The 16829-nt window shown below is 42.2% G+C and overlaps 1 long non-coding RNA gene across 1 annotated transcript in view; it reads right to left on the bottom strand.

The window, feature by feature from the left end:
* Positions 1–793: 793 nt before the first annotated feature.
* LOC308485005 overlaps positions 794–16829 on the bottom strand; it is an 804356-nt gene continuing 788320 nt past the window's right edge. The window contains exon 2 of the long non-coding RNA XR_013990289.1: positions 794–1159. This is a non-coding gene — a long non-coding RNA (uncharacterized lncRNA). The remainder of the gene's footprint in view (positions 1160–16829) is intronic.

The following is a 16829-nucleotide window of genomic DNA, read 5'->3' as shown; positions in this document are numbered from 1 at the left end:
ACGTAGGGCTTATTCACCCTTCCTCTTGTTCCACTGCTTTCCCCAAAGGAAAGCCACTCTTTGGTGCTCAATTGGAGCAAAAAGCAATTGGGTTGTCTGTGAATTGCTGTTCGTTCTGATTTAGAGCTGAAGAGCAGGTTTTCTGGGAAAGGAGTGGGGCAAGAGAAAAACAGCTCAGACCCATGTCTAGAAAGAATGGGTCAGGTGGAAAATTGCTCGGACCCATGCTTTTTAAGCATGGGACAAGCCAAAGGGTGGATAAACTCTTAGGCAAAGTATTTAGAACTTAAGCTACCAGGACATTGTGCTGAATGACTGTGGACTATGCTTACAAATGTAATATCTATTGAATTATGAGCATGTGCAGGGCATTTTTTCAGAACTCAGTTCCGGCACCTCTTAGGTGTCCGCCATTGCCAATATAAGAAAAGCAAGGGAGGCTTTCGTGCTGAGTTCCAGAACCTCTTTTTCTAGAAAAATAGCACTGAGTATGTGTATGTGGGGAGGTGGCTTCTGTTTTCTGAGAGCCAATCGGTGTTTTGCTGTGCAAGAGCAAGAGAACAAGGGATCAAACTTTATGTTGCCAGTTTCAGTCCAGGGAGTCTGTTACTGCTAAGTCATGGACAGCTGAGTACACAGAGGAATGTAAATGAAGTTGGATGGAATGTTTAAGCTGCTTTTGGAAGGGATCTATACAGAGACAAAGTATTGTTATTACTATTATAAATAATAATTTAATTTGTATATCGTCCTACACCCACAGGTCTCAGGGCAGTTCACAACATAAAATACAATACAGTGGTATCTTGGTTCTCAAACTTAATCCATTCTGGAAGTCCGTTCCAAAACCAAAGCGTTCCAAAACCAAGGCGTGCTTTCCCATAGAAAGTAATGCAAAATGGATTAATCCGTTCCAGACTTTTAAAAACAACCCCTAAAACAGCAATTTAACATGAATTTTACTATCTAATGAGACCATTGTTCCATAAAATGAAAGCAATAAACAATGTACTGCAGTCACACAATCAATCAATCAGTAGCTGAACTGGGTTCCACACAGTCACAAAAGCAAAACAAAAAAGCCGCAAAAACAAAAACGCAAAATAAAATAGCAAAAACAGACAGACCTCATAGTAACACTCAAAGCAGAAGCGTAACACTCAATCAGAAGTGTAATACTCAAAATGGAAGTGTGGCACTCAAAATGGAGGACGTTCAGCTTCCAAACAAAAATTCACAAACCAGAACACTTACTTCCGGGTTTGCAGTGTTTGGGTTCCAAGCTGTTTGAGTACCAAGACGTTTGAGAACCAAGGTACCACTGTATAAAAGTACAGCATCTAGATGCCAATGGGAAGTCCACAAGCAGGGCACAAGTTCAACAGCACTATCCTGGTCTTGGTCACCCCCAGCAAATGGTATTCACTATGCCTCTGATAAGGGGTTAAACCACAGAGCCTAGGACTTGCTGATCAGAAGGTTGGCGGTTCGAATCCCCACGACGGAGTGATAATAAATAAATAATAAATAGATAAATAAATAGGTACCGCCCCAGCGGGAAGGTAAACGGCATTTCCGTGCACTGCTCTGGTTCGCCAGAAGTGGCTTAGTTATGCTGGCCACATGCACGCCGGCTCCCTTGGCCAATAAAGCGAGATGAGCGCTGCAACCCCAGAGTCAGCCACAACTGGTCCTAATGGTCAGGGTCCCTTTACCTTTACTTTAATGCCTCTGATACAGGAGGTAATATAGCCATATAGCTAGCTTTATCCATCATTAATTTGTCTAAGGCCTTTTAAAGTAATCCAAATTGATGACCATGACTACAACATGTGGTTTTGAACAGTTTAACTGTTTGCTGCACCCTGAATCTCAAGCCATTCCTATTAATTACATGACTCTGGGATGTAGTATTATGAAAGAGTAAGGAAAAATATATATCTCTAGCCACTTTCTCCACACCAAATATAGTTTTGTACACCTTGACCATGTCCCCTATCACTCAATCCAAACTCTTTGCTTCATGATTTTCGATTTCTCTGGCGTGTATGTGGGTGGGTGTGTATCAATAAGCAGTTATTTTTTCTCTTGCCTCTATACAATTTCTCTCTTTTTTTAAAAAAGAAAAGGGCAGTCAGTGTAAGGGCAGAACGTTGGAAGCGCAAAACCTATTTTCAGACTTATACATCGTTTGCTAAATAATTTACACAAAACACGTCAAAATTCATCACCACAGCATTTGGCTTCTTTATCAATGCTATATTCTTTTCGCTGAACCCCCCCCCCTTTTTTGTTCACTGACAGCGCTTGTGCCCTCCCAGAAATATTTTCAGAAAACAGTAATTAATCTGAAAAGCATATAAAACTACTCTTGTAACAATCATTGTTCTGAGAATGGGGAGACGGTTTTAATTTATGCTCAGCAGAACCACGTCTGGAAATGAAAGTATAATGGTCCCGTTCTCCTCAGAGTGCCTTCCCAAACGAGCTTGAATGTAACCATGGCTATTAACAAAGCAAAATTAAATGACATGAATTTGCACAGTTATTTCGGGTCCAAATGAAAAAGGAGCCTGGGACAATAAATAATTAAAGTATGAAGACACGTGTACATTAAATGAAACACTGCACTTCATTTCATGTATCAAAAAATAAATTAGTGTGTTAGCAAACTGATACCCAAGGCAGCCTCCTACTCAACTCTCTGCAGCTGTGTTTGTGATTCATACTGTCAGAGCCTCTGTTAATTAGCCATCTCATGCGCAGATCCCAGAGGTTGCAAATTAAAGTAAATATAATGACTGCTACAATTCCTGATTAATATAGGGAAATATCGTAGATCAGAAGAGAAATTGAAGATATTAGCATCATTGCTACCAGTAGTGGCTCTCTGATTGTGGGAAATGTAACTGGAACCATCACCGTCAGTTTTAGGGCACCAGGATTAGACATATATATTTACTACCCTTGGGTGGTACAATCAGCCTCTAGGTAAAAGTAAAGGGACCCCTGACCATTAGGTCCAGTCGTGACCAACTCTGGGGTTGTGGCTCTCATCTCGCTTTATTGGCCGAGGGAGCCGGCGTACAGCTTAATGCAGTAAATCACCAAACAATCACAGCCTACCAGTGTTTCTAATCCCTTCTTTTATTCCTGCATTGCAGGGGGTTGGACTAGACAACTCTTGGGGTCCCTTCCAACTGTACAATTCTATGACTCTCTTCAGCAATGGTGTGTGGAGTTCAGTCATGCAAAGACCGCAAATAGAAGAGTGACTAGTGGGGTGCCACAGGGTTCTGTCTTGGGCCCCGTCTTATTCAACATCTTTATCAACGACTTGGATGATGGACTCAAGGGCATCCTGATCAAATCTGCAGATGACACCAAACTGGGAGGGGTAGCTAACACCCCAGAGGACAGGATCACACTTCAAAACGACCTTGACAGATTAGAGAACTGGGCAAAAACAAACAAGATGAATTTTAACAGGGAGAAATGTAAAGTATTGCACTTGGGCAAAAAAAAATGAGAGGCACAAATACAAGATGGGTGACACCTGGCTTGAGAGCAGTACATGTGAAAAGGATCTAGGAGTCTTGGTTGACCACAAACTTGACATGAGCCAACAGTGTGACGCGGCAGCTGAAAAAGCCAATGCAATTCTGGGCTGCATCAATAGGAGTATAGCATCTAGATCAAGGGAAGTAATAGTGCCACTGAATTCTGCTCTGGTCAGACCTCACCTGGAGTACTGTGTCCAGTTCTGGGCACCACAGTTCAAGAAGGACACTGACAAACTGGAACGTGTCCAGAGGAGGGCAACCAAAATGGTCAAAGGCCTGGAAACGATGCCTTATGAGGAACGGCTAAGGGAGCTGGGCATGTTTAGCCTGGAGAAGAGGAGGTTAAGGGGTGATATGATAGCCATGTTCAAATATATAAAAGGATGTCACATAGAGGAGGGAGAAAGGTTATTTTCTGCTGCTCCAGAGAAGCGGACACGGAGCAATGGATCCAAACTGCAAGAAAGAAGATTCCACCTAAACATTAGGAAGAACTTCCTGACAGTAAGAGCTGTTCGACAGTTGAATTTGCTGCCAAGGAGTGTGGTGGAGTCTCCTTCTTTGGAGGTCTTTAAGCAGAGGCTTGACAACCATATGTCAGGAGTGCTCTGATGGTGTTTCCTGCTTGGCAGGGGGTTGGACTCGATGGCCCTTGTGGTCTCTTCCAACTCTATGATTCTATGATTCTATGAAATAGTTGAGTCAACAATGTGCACTTGTAAGTCACAAACCTTGCTTGCCCTCTGAATTATTGCAGCCGATGCTCATGACACTTCAGTCTTTAAAGTTTAATGCACCCAGTTTGGGAATCGATGGGTAAACGGTTTTCTGATGAAGCAGTCCTGGCTGATGTGCTTTTAAAGTAGAAGAGCAATTATGGAACACAGCTTTTTTTTATATAAAGTATTTATAATGAAGTCATCAGAACATAAGCTTATGATGCAGCATCATTTACAGGGGGAGAAAGACAACATCTTCAAAGGACATTATAATACTGAACTCTTTGTCAAGAAAATGAAAATGAATTTCTCATTTTTAATTGCAGCTGATAATGCTTAAAAATTACGAGTGAAGGCTCAACTTTCTTAACATTTGCATTTCTAATTATCTAGCAGCCCATTTTTACAGAGGATTATATAGAAACCTAATTGTGTTTTAATAACGTGGGTGCTCTAGTTAGAGATTTTTTTCCAATAAAGACTTGGTTTTGCTGATTTACATTGATTTGCATACCTTAAAGAATTTATAGTTGTTGCTTTCTTTGTTATTCTTCCTATTTTTATGTCATTGTGCATAATGTCAAATGCTGAATTAAGCTAGTCTATCTGAACCACAAAACATTATTTATTTATTATTATTATTATTATTATTATTATTATTATTATTATCCCACAATTATGATTTATATAATAGGATGCATTTGTGTATTTCTCCTGCCTAAAATGGCATCTCACAGAGAGGATATGAGAGAGCAACAAAGGAAATTAACTGCAAAAGTTGGTGGAGACTTCGGCTGAAAGCTAATTGCAGGTGATGATGAAAGATCTAACACTGTTGTTTTCTCCTGTGTGCTAAATGCAAATTTGAAACTTTAGACTAGTTTCATTCAGGATGGACTTAGAGCAGATGTTGTTGGACTACAACATCCCTAATAACTGACCATTCTGGCTGGGGCTTTGGAAACTGCAGTCTAGCAATCGGACAAAACGTGACCACTGCTGACATAGAGGCTTCCCTTATGACAAAAATGTGAAACTATACTACAGCTACAGCCTGAGCAAGCATGTGTTGCATTCTAGTCATTGGAGATATGGGCTGGATCTACACTGACCTGTTTAATGTTATTTCCTCCTATTAGAACGATATTAGATGTTGTTTTGAAACGTCACAGGGTATACTTGTTAATTAAAATGTTTTTTTTTACCTTTGTTTCTTCATCAAATGTAAGTAATACCCAACCACACTATTTCCCCAAACAGTATTTCTTTCCCTGCTGGTCTGGTCGCTGGTTGATCTGCTGCACCATCTGGTGTCACATTTTAATTCTTCCTCCCTCCCTCCATTTCCTTTGTTGTGACTGAACACTGCCCCTCAAATACCATTGGAGGGGAGTTGGAATGCAGTGAAAAAGGTAAAACACTACATAGGGATATGAACAGAGTTTCACCAATATAGCAGCATAAAACGATTAAAAAATAAGCAATAAAAATACGAGGTAAGAACACATTATGAACGTAAAAAATAAGACATCATGTGTCCATCCACGTTATCAAAACCCTTCCTTAAAGGTAAAGGGACCCCTGACCATTAGGTCCAGTCATGACCGACTCTGGGGTTGCGCGCTCATCTGCTTTACTGGCCAAGGGAGCCGGCGTTTGTCCGCAGACAGCTTCCGGTCATGTGGCCAGCATGACTAAGCCACTTCTGGCGAAACCAGAGCAGCGCACAGAAACACCGTTTACCTTCCCACCAGAGCAGTTCCTATTTATCTACTTGCACTTTGATGTGCTTTCGAACTGCTAGGTTGGCAGGAGCAGGGACCGAGCAACGGGAGCTCACCCCGTCACGGGGATTCGAACCGCCGACCTTCTGATCGGAAAGTCCTAGGCTCTGTGGTTTAGCCCACAGTGCCACCCGCGTCCCATCAAAACCCTTCCTTAACCCTTCCTTAATGTTAAAAACCATGAGTGTAGATCTGTCTTAAGTTAAAGGTAAAGGTATCCCTGTTAGGTCCAGTCACGGACGACTCTGGGGTTGCGGCACTCATCTTTCTCTATATGCCGAGGGAGCTGGCGTTTGTTCGCAGACAGCTTCCGGGTCATGTGGCCAGCATGGAACCAGAGCAGTGCATGGAAATGCCATTTACCTTCCCGCCAGAGTGGTACCTATTTATCTACTTGCCCTTTGACATGCTTTCAAACTGCTAGGTTGGCAGGAGCTAGGACCGAGCAATGGGAGCTCACCCCATCGCGGGGATTCGAACCACCGACCTTCTGATTGGCAAGCCCTAGGCTCTGTGGTTTAACCCACAGCGCCACCTGATACAGAACAACCACTCAGCTGGGGTCCAGATGATAGACATTTCCTTCATGGCATGGCCGCGGTGGGTCCAGGGTGGCCACCATCTTCAGCTGTGCTGGGGAGAGGGGTTGGTCATCTGGCACCACCCCACCTCCGGCTGCAATGGCCTTTCAGGTATGGACGGGCAATGCCTGCAAGGCTAAACAGGGGCAGGGCCTTGGGGGCTTCACTCAGCCCACCTATGGCCTATAAGGTACAGGCCACCCTCTTGCCTGATCATCACTGAATTTTCCACCCATCCACCCTCTTTGTTTGGGCCTGTGTCATATGGACCTTGCTATGGTTTACCCGGTCACTGTATTCAGGGCCAGGAATGAATTTTCTCCTGCAAACAAATTGGCTGGCTTGCGGGTTTCCACTTACTTCATAGCAACTACCACAACCTTGGTGGATAAAGCATTGGGCTGGATCCTTAGTCGCAGGGGTACCTCATTAGAGAGGTCCAGAAGGGGTGACTGATCAGCCAATGCGCCTCACCCAGTGGCTGCCTGTATAGGGTTGTGGCACCCAATTCATGTCAGAGCAACTTCCTAGCACCAGGTTCCTATCAGGTGTCAGGCAGGCCGCCCAATGCCCAGTGATACATGCCCAATGCCTTAGTGCTTGGTCAAACCTACTCTTTCCTGTAATAAATAAAGTTGTGGCCTCATTTAACCCAATACAATTAAACCTCAACTCCCGAATGCCTCCGTTTTGGAACGTTTTGGCTCCCAAACGCCCCAAACCCAGAAGTAACTGTTCCAGTTTTTGAACTTTTTTCAGAAGCCAAACATCCGACGCAGCTTCCGCTTGAGTGCAGGAAGCTCTTGCAACCACTTGGAAGCCGCGCCTCAGTTACTGGACATTCAACAACCGACTTTGACTGTATCAGTTTCCTGTGTCGTTTCCTGCATCTATTAGTCCATTCAGACTACAGTGGTACCTTGGGTTAAGTACTTAATTTGTTCCGAGGTCGGTTCTTAACCTGAAACTGTTCTTAACCTGAAGCACCACTTTAGCTAATGGGGCCTCCTGCTGCCGCCGCGCCGCCAGAGCATAATTTCTGTTCTTATCCTGAAGCAAAGTTCTTAACGTGAAGCACTATTTATGGGTTAGTGGAGTGTGTAACCTGAAGCATATGTAACCTGAAGCGTATATAACCCGAGGTACCACTGTAATGAAATGTAGGGAGAGGTTGTCCCTCAATTTTGTCTAAAGCAAATTTCGGAAGGATTAGAATTGTGAAAACAAGTCTAAGGAGGAGCTTCTAATAAATTCCAAGAGAAGCCCAGAATTTCAACAGCCTGAACAACGTTTCTCGGGAGTCCTTCCCTGGGCAGTTATTGAATTGGTTCCACTGACATGTTGAATGGCTGTGCCCATAATTTGCCAGGTTCAAAGGTGGCAACCCAAGGCAGACATTCTTAACTCAACATTCCAGTAGCAGAAAGTATGAATTTGAAAAGGCTTGACTTTGTGCTCTTTAATCTTGCCAGGAATTTGTATAATTGGAATTGCATGGCCTTTTGGTGCCGGAGAACTAGGTCTGAGTGCATATCTGGGTAGCACTGGTTAATCGAAGATGAGAAGTGAAGTGATCTTTGCCCACTTTGAGGGGCTTTGAGGGAAAATGTGTGAAGGAAGCATCTCTGTGCAAATGAGCTGAGAATACTGCCTCTGACTTTTCTCACTCCTTGGCACTTCAAAGAGATGTGCAGCTGCTCACCTAGAAAAAACACACACACTTGTTTACCTCAAGATAGCATAGGTTGGCCAGCAGCCAGAGGCAGACTTGCAGTGTAAATACATTTTAAAGAATGGGAACAGAGGAGCAGAGCTAGGCAGAGTTGACTCTAAGGCGTGGCTTGCAAATTAAAATCATCATTAAACTATGCAGACATTTCTCTTTCCCTCTAAAATTGCTACCTTTGGCTGACCTGAAGCCATTCAATATATTCAAAAATATATAAAATTTCATATGACATCATTTGTCTTGTATCTGCTAACGGCAGCACAAAGATTAAGCATGTAGCCACTGTATTTTAAAGAATCTTAGCAGCTGGTACTTAAAGTGACACTCACCTTAACCAAAGGGTGCTGTTGACCTACCTGACAGAAAACTGAGGCAAAATTTTCAACTACCCTCAAAAGCTTTCTTTGCCGCACAAAACATTAGGCCCAGTTTACATATTATTTCACATAAACACCTGTCCCTTCCCCTTCCTCCCCCCCTCCTTCATATTTTATTTTATTGTGAAATGTGACAGAGAGAAATATGGTTTAGTTTGCATTTTAAGGTGAGACTACGTACTTCCTGAAACAATATGCGAACTGAAACTGAGCCCTCTTTCCATATTCTCACTTCTCCAAATTTTGTGATGCACTTTCCCAACTAAATGATGAACAAACAAAGTATGTACCTTAATATGAATAAAAAATTTAAAATTAATAGAAATAATATAAAAAATGCATTCTGTTATGGGAAACTACTTGCATGTGAAAAGGTACATGTTAAGGGGAAAGTATGCCAAAACGCTTATGAATTTTTGTGAGGAATGTGTGTGTGTGTGTGTGTGTGTGCACAAACTGATGCATAAATGTGATGAACTAAGGTTGGGGGGTTGGAAACAGAGAGAAACCAAATTTGACAGATTTGTCCATCCCTAATTATAGCATTGTGGGTAGTGTTATTTAATCACACACAGTAAATAACACTTACGAAAGGATAAGTGTTTTGATAAAGATAAAACGTGCCTCTGACCCCAACGCTAAGCTTACACAATCTGGGTTTTGTACAGAACAAAAACGACTTCTATCTTTCAGCTTCCTCAGAAAGTATAATTGTGGTTTTTTTCTTGGAGTCCTCAAGCCCCAAAGAGAAGCTTTAATGAAGAGCTGGGCAATGCCAGGAAGGCATAAGGGAGCACATTCACAATGCTCCCTAGAATATTCCAGACTTTGCTCCAAAGCATCTGCCCAGTGACTCTCCCCAGCCAGAGCCAGCCCTCCTATTATCCATTTACTTAAGGCATTTACTCATTTCATATTTGTGTATTAAAGGCACACGCTGCCCTTTAGCCAAAATAGTTATTGGAACAGCGTACAAAAATCAGTTCTAAGATGGCTCCTGCCCTCATGCTCATGATTCAAAAAGATGTGACACATGAGGAAAAAGGGAAGGGGAAGGAGGAGTAGCAGGGGAAAAGCAAACTTAAAGATATAGTTAATGTCCATGATGATAGTGGCTTGCTTTGAGCTTGCTAAAGGATTGTCTCTCCCTGGAAGCATTCAGAAACAGAGCAGGTGACACCATCTGGGCCAGGCTGATGCACCAACTCTTGCTGCTCAGATTTTCCATCAGACAGCTGACTTGATAGCAGTTAAAATTAAATGGAATGAAGTGGCTAACTGAGGCAGAAGAGCCTGGGGCAGACAGAAGGAGGAAGGTGTTGGAGATCAGAGCTGTTGCAGATATTAATATTGCACAGTTTGAAGCAACTGGGTGTATGAAAACTGATTCTTTTTGGAAATGAACCATTGTCCAGACTCCTTAAAATATTATTCAAATTTTACTAACAGAACTCCTCAAAATAAAACAGAATACCGTAAATGATACATCCAAAATATCCATACAATGTCTTATGCTGTCCAGCTCACCGCTTTACAAAATATGAAATAATTCCAACAGACCTAGAAAGCTCTGTTTCTTCCCATAGCATCAATTTTACCTTGGAGATGTTTTTACTGTGAATATTTTACACGTCTTTTCTCCATAAGACAAAAGACACAAAGGCAACTCCCTTTGAAGTGGAAATTTGCAACCCAATACCTTCATCACATGATCTAAGGTTACACCACTCACATGTTAGCTACCAGAGAAAAACAGTCATTCAGTTGACTATCAACTCAGCAAGAGCTCAGAGTGTTCTCCTTGGCTTTAATATAGCCCCATAGAAAATCCACATGCTAACCTTTTCAGCAATATACATTTATCCATTTTTCATTTCTGTGTAAATTAAATCATTATATTCAACAAGAACTGTGTGTTCTAGGTGGCATCCCCTGCACTACCTAAGCCTAAGATAACCTGCTGCCTTTACGTGGGGTGGAGGATACTTTCAAGCATCAACTAATACTCAGTTGGCCATTCAGCTTTTGTATGTGGAATGGGAAGGGGCAATAATTTATTTGGCCTCAGGCAGCAAAATTATTTGTGCAGGTTTTGTCTCAGCCTAGCTCTGAAATCCATGAGGGTCATTTGTCACAGATTGGCTATTTTTGGCATCATGTCTTCATGTGCATCCCATATAAGTAGAGAAAAGGTTTGCAGATACGATAAGAATATGTAATGGGATATCCAAAAGACATGACACAGAAGGAAAAAGGGACATTGAGGGAAGAGGAAAAAAGAAACTTAGGCAAAAAGTTAAAATTATGATTGCATGCATGTTACTTTTCATTGTTGTGGCTTATGCCCCTACTATATCCAGTAAAAAATGAGGCAAAGGGAATTTTATCTGATACAATTTCATAGGCTTTGTGCCTATTTCCCCTCATAACCACTTCCATCCATGCCCCGTATTTCTAAATAGGCTTTTCTATAATGTTATATTTCAAAGAAAATACCAATGCAAGTCATACATTTATGCAGCTCCTTTTACCTTTCCAAAGCTGAGCTTGCTACATCTAATCGAAATGTAAATTTTGCTCAATGATGACAATAGACCAGAGCACAGTACAGTCTCAGTGAAATTGTTCATTTTAATGCTGTTTAATAAGGAGCTCTCACAAGGACACAGCATGGTTTGCTGCAATCCTTTGTTCAGAGAAGAGCTGCATCAGCATGATCTGGGGCTAAAGAGATGTTGAATGTCATTGCTTATCGAAACAACTTGTGATCTTCTATAACCCAGGAATGCTTGTTTTTTTGAAACGATGATGTGAAAATCTGGCCTTGAAATCCCTTTGATAAACTGCGAAGAAGCACTGTGAAGTTCTCCAACTTGATGTCAAATTAATGGGATAGTAGAATTTGCACATTTTAGAAAGCGATCTGCCAATTCTGTGTATAACTAGAGCGGCAGTAAAGTGTGTGACCTCCTTTAATCTCTTCTGATATATTCCCCTGATAAATCTACCAAAGTCATTTTGTTCTGGTGCTTAGTCTGATGTTTTTCTTTGTTAGGACAAATCTGTTAGTTCAAGTTCAAGTGTCTTTACAGGAAACCAACTGAGAATTTGTCTCTCTCTTTCTCCTCCCCCCCCCATTACTTTTTTATTTTATTTTGATTCTGAAGTAACATAACTGCCTAGAGTGACATTGATTTCACAGTCTAACAATGGGTATTAGCAATATTGTTTAAAACAGAACCTTCATTGACTCAAATGGACTTAAGAAAAAGTATAGGGCTCTCTGTTCCATATGAAGACCTAAGTACAAATGAAATTAATGATGTGATTAGCATTTTCATTGTTGTGTGTGTGCATCCCTATACGCCTAAACATCTCCAGCTCAGACTGAGAAACTGTTGAATTAAGTGACTATTCCCCCATTCTCTGAATAATTCAGGTCATTATTAAATCATAATATCAAAGTGGAAGAGGTATTAACAATTGTCACCAAGATCAAGTCAAGAAAGACCCCTATCCCAGAAAGATTTATATAAGTGATTTATATAAGTGTTTTAAGGAGAGCCTGGTCCCACACCGGGAGTGTATTGGGTGTTAGGAGAGGCGTAGTAGCTCTACTAGGGGAGACATCATGCTACCTCTGGGGTAATTTGTGCAATGTTGGTCCCCACACTGCACTTGGCTCTCACCTGCAGCTCCTAAAAGCTGTCAGCATGAGACAGTAACCACACCCAGGGAAACCAGGCTAGCTAAACCAGGTGAGGGTAGCCAATGGCTCTCAAACCCTCAGTGAGTTAGGGACTTTACCTGCATGCAAAGACAGGCTCTGGCAGATTGAGTGGATGAGACTAATAGTGGGTCCAATGATCAAGAAGGCAGTTTCTGCACGTGCTGTAGAGGGAAGTGAGGGGCAGATGGAGCCCATCAACCTGGAAAGGTAGCTCATCTAGAAGAAGGAAAACTCTGATCCTAAACCTCCACTGCCTTGTGGGATATCTTCGGGAAAGAAAAGGCTAAAGAGTAACCCCTACATTAATCCGGTGTGGAAACCCAGTGTGGATGGCTTCTTGTACGCTTCCTTCCGGCAACTCCTGCAGCCAAGCTGGTGCCAAATGTGTAACTCTGTTTTCTTTTGGTCCACATCAGTGAGACAGAGAGGGAGGGTTTCATGTCTGGGCAACCCAGGATCTACATACACACTGCCCAGAATTGTGCCCCAGGGAGATCGCTTCGGTGCTGCTAACAAGGGACTTCATCCCTTGGAGACACATTCCATTGTATCTTGAGACAGATGGGTGCAAACAACAACAAAGTCACACATCTGTTGAAATTTTTCAATGGGATACTTGATGATTATAAGGTCCCTGAGTCCTGGCTGGTGGCAATTCCAAAATCAGGTGAGGAAAAGTCTTACCATCCCATATCACCCCTCAGCCATGACCATTGTGGCATGATTTAATAGAGGACTCTCATAGAATCTTAGATTTGGAAGGGACCCAAGGGTCATCTAGGGTATGTTCATCAATACAATATGTTGGGAAGGTAGATCTCAGGTCCATTAGATGGTTGCTCAAGGTGCGGGGGCAGAGGATAAATATGTATGTATGTATGTAATGTACCAGTGGGGTGATAGTGCATGGGGAGAACAGCTTTAAGCCTTCACCTCCCCTGCCATTAGGGGGAGAAGTCCCATTGGTATTTCTCTTAATGCTAATTGTAGCAGGGGATGGATGGGCACAAATTTCACGAAGATTGTTGTGGGAGAGAAAATACTGAAATCTCCCACTCTGCATGCTGCATGTCTGATAACAATCTGTGGGCCATGCCCCTAGTATTTCATCTTTAGAAGCCCACAACGTAATTAGTAATCTCATCATTTAAGTCATGTGTTGTTGGGTCATTACTGAACCTCTCTTTGAATTTAGCTCTAGGCAACTCCAACCTCTCCACTTGTTAGATATTTCAGGCAAAAAGAGAATGATTGACACCTTCTAGCCCTGGCTATGAGACCCCAGAAGCATCTGGGTCCCCATCTGCACATCGTACCACTTTTAACAACCATGGCTTCCCCCAGAGAATCCTGGGAACTGTGACTTGTTAAGGGTGCTGAGAATTGTTAGGAGATCCCTAACAGAGTTACAATTCTCAGAGTGGTTTAACAGTCAATCTCTGTATCCAAGGAACTATGGGAATACTAGCTCTGGGAATAGAATGTGCCCCTTTAAAATGTGGTTTTGGGGAAGGGTTATTGGGTTGTTGTTTTTATTTTGATTATATATTTTGTGGTGTTATATTCTGATTTTGTTCTGGGAACTGCCTGGAGACCTCTGGGTATAGGGTGGTATATAAATTCAATAAAAAAATAAAAATATAGAATAGGAGATAGTGTTTCAGGCCTATATCAACAGGAGTTATGATTGTCTAAGTCAAGCAAAACTATTGCTACATTCTTGCTTTGAATGTGGGATATTATCCAGACTAACCTTTTTACTCAAGGTAACTTTGCTTCTTCCTGTGTACAACAAATGAGTTCAGTTTAGGCCTACAATCCACATCACAAATTACTGAAAACACTGGAACTGACTTAGACGTATTGCTAAAAATAATTAGAAGGCAGCAGTTAACTGATATGGTGTGATTTCACCCTACGGAATATGTAACAGCACAGATTTGGAATGTAACTGTCAGCTCCAGTGTGCATTCAAATAGTCCTAGAAAGGTTAATATATATGTCTTTTCTTATACAAGAGCTTGCGTTGTAAACCCAAGAGGCATTTTGATATCACAATGTTCTTCTATCAAAATGAGAACATAAGCTAAATTGCTATTGCCAATGGGACTATTCCTCTGAATAAGAACATACATCGTTTGGGCCAATTACATTTAAGAAATTGAATCTGCTTCACAGATATCACATCAACCTGTGGCTTTGGGCACTATTGTGCAATGAATATAGAGGACAGTATTGTTTAATGTGCAGGTCACCGAGACCAGAATACAAGCTCCAAAGAGAAAGGAAATCCCTGCTGTGTCTGAAAGTAGGATGGGAAGAGGAATATGTGATTGATATACTTCTTCAATTTAATTTATGTTCTTCTGTAAAACAGTAGTATCTTAGTCACACTAAGGAGCCGAGGAGAATCATTCCCCTCTCATCCAATCATATGCCTATAACAACTTGCATGAAATGGAGTAGGGGTGGCAGGGAAAACTCCAGAGAACACTGTGTATGGCCGAGACCAATACGTTTCTGTTTGGGATTGGACCAGACTTTAGACATACAGTTGAATCATCTAGAATTAAGCCAGGGAACACCTAAAATCTGGTGACCAGAGTCTGCAGAGCCCTAACGAACACTGCTGTTGTCAATAGCACATCCATCCCACACCCTGGAGAGGCCTTTTTGGTGGAAGATACTTAAGGCCCCATGGAAAACCCTGCACCAGCTGAAGACCTGGAGGAACCTGCAGGATAGCCTGGAGACCCGTAACTTAGGGAGGCTTTGCCTGATCCAGGGATCACGTCAACCCTATCCTGAGCAATGTCTCGGTCCTTTGCTGCCCCTCCTGGCCACCCTGGACTCAGGAGCAGAGTCTTATTAAGAGGATGGGAAATCTCAGGTGCAGATGTGGTTCCAGTTCAACCTATTTTAATATTGTTGAGGGGAGCAATGGGTTTGGCCTCACCAACAGAGTTCTTACCTCACCTGTCGGATTAGGTCAAAAGGCTATCTAGTTCAGAATTCTGTTCCCTAGAGTGGTCAACTAGTTGTCTATGGGAAGCAAAACATGAAGGCACTAGACTTCTCTCTCTGTCGCTTCTCGGTAATTGATATTCAGGGACCTACTACCACTGATCCTGGAGGTAGTTTACATCTATTAATTCATCCACCAGCATTAACGAACAACAGCATTTCATCCAGCGATAATTGAGATGAAACTTCTCAAGATAATTAAGTTCAGCAAAAAAAATCCTTTGCAAATAGGGTAGGGGATTTTGGGAGACCTTTTTCATCAAATCCATTTTCACAAAATGCTTAAGGAAAAGTGCCCCTTCGCCACGGCAAGGCAGTGATCCATGAAGGGGAATTTTGAATTATGGTGCTGGAGGAGACTCTTGAGAGTCCCATGGACTGCAAGAAGATCAAACCTCTCCATTCTGAAGGAAATCAGCCCTGAGTGCTCACTGGAAGGACAGATCGTGAAGCCACCTCATGAGAAGAGAAGACTCCCTGGAAAAGACCCTGATGCTGGGATGGGAAAGATGGAGGGCACAAGGAGAAGGGGACGACAGAGGACAAGATGGTTGGATAGTGTTCGTGAAGCTACCAGCATGAGTTTGACCAAACTGCGAGAGGCAGTGGAGGACAGGAGTGCCTGGCGTGCTCTGGTCCATGGGGTCACGAAGAGTTGGACACGACTAAACAACTAAACAACAACAAGAATACCCAAATATGGTTAATTAACACAGCATGCTCAAGCCCCTGTTGCATTTGGATTATCTTTGCAGGCTTCTAGGCATCCAGTTGGCCAATGTGAGAAGAAAGTGCTGGACTAAATATTATTTTGCCTGATTCAGCAGGCTGTTCATCAACATGGACCTCCTTCAACCACACATGCTTAGCAACCACTTCCCTGGAGCATCATCCCCCAGGAGCACTCCCAGTCCAACATGCCTCACAGACATATCGTGAAGATATAAATGGGACAATTTCCATGTACACTGCCATTAGAAGAAATGTGGGATACAAAGAGGATAAGTAAATAAATCCATTAAATGAGACAAAAACCAGAAAGAGCCATTAATCCTTAAAATAATCTCCTCATTGTTATTTTTGTCCACACACAAGAATCGCTAAACTCTAGGGTGGAAAAAAGTTTGAGGAGGGGGAAATAATGTCTTGGAAAATCTTTTAAGAACTAGCTATATTGAAACCAATTAAGGCACTTGCAAAGTTGATATCTGGGACCCCTGTTGATTTCCCCAGCGAAAGGATTCACATAATACAGAAGAAGAGGCATTTTAAACATCTATCTGCTACTTTCCTTCAGTGAAGGAACCACCTGGCCTATAAAA

This window comes from Podarcis pityusensis, assembly GCF_964106645.2.
Source record: "Podarcis pityusensis genome assembly, chromosome: 9".
Lineage (NCBI taxonomy): Eukaryota > Metazoa > Chordata > Lepidosauria > Squamata > Lacertidae > Podarcis > Podarcis pityusensis.
The sequence above is the reverse complement of the archived record's forward strand: the minus strand, read 5'-3'. Positions and strand labels throughout refer to the sequence as shown.